Genomic DNA, 3506 nt, shown 5'->3' with positions numbered 1-3506 from the left:
GCTTCAGCATCTTTGTGTTGAGACATGGTGGCAACTCACAAAGTTAATCACATTTCAAATTTATTAATGAGTTGAGTATCATGGCCACTATTAGCTACACCATAATAAATTGAAATGTCACATTTTAATAAGTTTGTCTCTTAAATGACTTTCCTTACATCAATTATGAAACTTATACATTAGATATGCATAAATAAAGTCTAATATTATCATAGATAATAGCTACATTTAATAATAACTTTCATTTATAAAAAACTTCATATTTAATAAACAAATTTAATAGTTTCAAGCAATTCTTTTCTCTAATTGGATTTATTGATACTTATACTAATTATCATGCTAGATTAATTGTATTGCACAAATATTTTATATTATTTTAATCTTTAAATAACAATGATTATGTGCTCTTTTGAATAGTTATTACTATTACTATATATGAGCACTTCATCCAATGCATCTGTTATTTTTTGGATTTTTTGGCAAAATGTGGCATGCCACTTTAGATATATTTATTTATATATAACCTGGTTCAATGGCTTGTGAATGGAAGAAACCAATAAGAAACCCTCCAGTCATTTCCAAATATAGAGTAACTGAAAAATATACAATAAGGTATACAGTAAGACCATCTCCAGAGAAAAGTAAATTGAAGCCTTTATAATTTTGAGCCTACAATAGAAATTTAACAAATCAAACCCAATATACACAACATACATGCCTATGACATATAAACTTAACATCTTACACCACCTATCCACTATACATTATAATTCACAAAAAATGCCCTTTCGTATCTACAGATTTCGGTCTCAATGCATCTCTTGTTGACCATTTGCCACTATGACATTTGTTGCTTTTTAGTTTAAAGGATTTATATTTCTAAGTTTTATTGAATTTTATCGAGTCAAGACTCTTGCATAAACATGCACAAACATACAGAAGTGATATAATTTAAATATTGATTCCCTACTTTTATTGTCTAAACAAACAACAGCTATCCACATAAACATGCGACTACAATTTCGTGATGACTATAGGTCGATGTTGGTAGTTATTTTAGCAACTATTATGGTTCCTCGTAGGTAATCAGCCTCGAGGTAGGAAGAGCAACGATAGGAAACTTCCTCGGTAGGCTCAATCCGAACACTTCATCCCTATCCAAATCACCCTCCACAGTCCAATCAAAGCAATGTATGAGCTGAGCCACACACAAGTAAACAGCAGAGAGCCCCATGGACATCCCCGTGCATCCCCTCCTCCCTGTTCCAAAAGACAACAACTCGAAGTATTTGCCTTTCAAATCTATGCTCGACCCAATAAATCTCTCAGGTTTGAATTCTAAAGCATCCTCCCAAATACTTTCATCTCTTCTTATTCCCCAAATGTTCACAAGCAGCCTTGTTTTCTGTGGAATGTAATATCCTCCAACATTACAACCCTGCGTGGACTCGTGTGGTACACGAAATGCCTCTGCTGGATGTAGCCGAAGTGTTTCTTTCACCACACATCGCAAGTACACAATGTTTACAAGATCACTATCCCTTACAATGCGATCTTTCCCAACCTTTGACTCAATCTCTTGTTGTGCCATTGCCATTGCTTTAGGGTTTCTCAGCAGCTCAGTCATTGCCCATTCTATAGTTGAGGAAGATGTTTCTACTCCACCTATTAACATATCCTGCGAAAGAATTCAACTGCTTGGTTAGTGAGACCATAGCATAGATTTTGCTCGGTGAACTATGAATAATTCCATAGTTTGACAACATGAAAGCAAATCAAAAAGTTTAACTAGCAATAGCAGTTTGTGGTACACCATTTAAACTAGACTGACCAAGATGACTGCGTTGATGTGAAGCCTAGAGACTTGCATCTCCCGACTTCCACTCTCCGCCATGTCCAACATCACGTCCACAATGTCTCCTTCTTCAGACTTTTTCACCCTTCTCCGCTCAACGTGCTCATCGGTTAGATTCTAAGCAAACTCATCGAATGCTCTATGAACGGTCTTCATACGGCGGCGGTAGCCTCTCCAGTCGAGAAAGGCCAGAGATGGAATGAAGTCTCCAAGAACAACTACTCCCGCGAGATGCATAATCTCACTCGCCATCTCTGAAAACTGCTGCCCCTCGCTCAGTTGATGGTGTGAGTAACTTCTCCCTGCAAACATTCTACAAACTATGTATAGTAAGGCGGAAAAGATGTGGTTCCTCAGGTTAACCGAGCGCGTGCCTTTCTTGCTTTCCTCCCACATAGATTTAACAATGCCGGAGGCCTCTTCCTCTCTCACCTAACTGAATGATTCGGTTCTCCTCGCCGTCAGCAATTCAACTGTGCAGAGCTTTCTCATATACCGCCAGTAATCTCCATAGGGGGCTAGCGCTATGTCTCTGTGCTCGTAGGCCATGTACTTGCCCGCTGATGAAGCTGGCCTGTCCGCAAATATCAGATCGTGGGTTTCAAGAAACTCTTTGGCCATGGTAGGAGATGAGACCACAATTGTGGGTACAGAGCCTAACCGGAGGAACATGATGGCTCCGTACTTTTTTTCTAGTTCAGCTAGTGACTGGTGAAGAACGCTTCCCAAGAGGTGGAGATTGCCAAGCAGTGGCCATGGCCGTGGCCCTGGTGGCAATCTCAAAACTCCTTTGTTGCTCTTGCTAATCGTTTTGGTGACAGATATGTAAATTATCCAGAGGAAGATGATTAAGAAACCTAACTGTGCCAAAGGGAAATGAAGCCATTCCATATCTGGGTAGGCCGGCTTGCAAATATTTCTTGAGAATTAATCAGTATTTAAAGCAACTTATCGGGCAAAAAGCAGGCACGTTCTTTGGACTAAATCTTGCACAGAAGATTGACTTCTGTGCCATAATCGGTTCTAGAATAAGGTTTGTTAATTTCAAGACTCTTTCTAATAAGCGGGAGTGGTTCATGGGTCACATGTACACATGTGAGAGTGGAACTTAAAAGACGTATTATATGAAGCTCACCCTTAGAGCAGGTAGACTCTCTAATCATTTATAGGTAAGTTTGTTATTTTTCAAATTAGTTGATAATCTTAGTCTGAAATCATTTGTAAAGAAGTTATTATTATTTTTTAGATTTGATTTTACATTTTTTTATAGGTAAGTTTTTTAATTCTTCAAATTACTTGATAATCGTAGTCTGAAATCATTTATAATGAAGTTTTTAATTATTTCAAATTGGTTGATTTTAGAGTTGATTTTACTTTTTAAAAATAATTTGAAATAAAGATTTTTTTCAATATATATTTCAAGTTAATGACAGAAAATTAGATTAAGTTTTACTCATGATTAGTTAAATCTGGACCTATTTTTATGTATCTATAAGTAGATAGGATAATGTAATGTATGTATAAATTGGTTCATATAATTGTTCTCCCTTGATCTCATTATTAGTTTGAAAATTTCAGTTTCTTTGAATGTATTCTTTATTAATTGAAAACATCCTACATGAATACATAATCAATGAAGTCATTGTGAAAA

General features: G+C 36.5%; 1 pseudogene across 1 annotated transcript; it reads right to left on the bottom strand.

The window, feature by feature from the left end:
• Positions 1-983: 983 nt before the first annotated feature.
• On the bottom strand, positions 984-2749 carry LOC149540155 (cytochrome P450 750A1-like; annotated as a pseudogene). Its single transcript, XR_016355975.1, has 2 exons — positions 1832-2749; positions 984-1678 (listed from the first exon to the last, which is right to left on the bottom strand). The product of XR_016355975.1 is annotated as a cytochrome P450 750A1-like (transcript).
• Positions 2750-3506: the final 757 nt, after the last annotated feature.

The sequence above is a fragment of the Cupressus sempervirens genome, chromosome 9, assembly GCF_028749045.1.
Source record: "Cupressus sempervirens isolate cs-2001-9-10 chromosome 9, ASM2874904v1, whole genome shotgun sequence".
In the NCBI taxonomy this organism is placed as follows: domain Eukaryota; kingdom Viridiplantae; phylum Streptophyta; class Pinopsida; order Cupressales; family Cupressaceae; genus Cupressus; species Cupressus sempervirens.
Note: the sequence above shows the minus strand (reverse complement) of the source record. Positions and strands in the feature narration are given on the sequence as shown.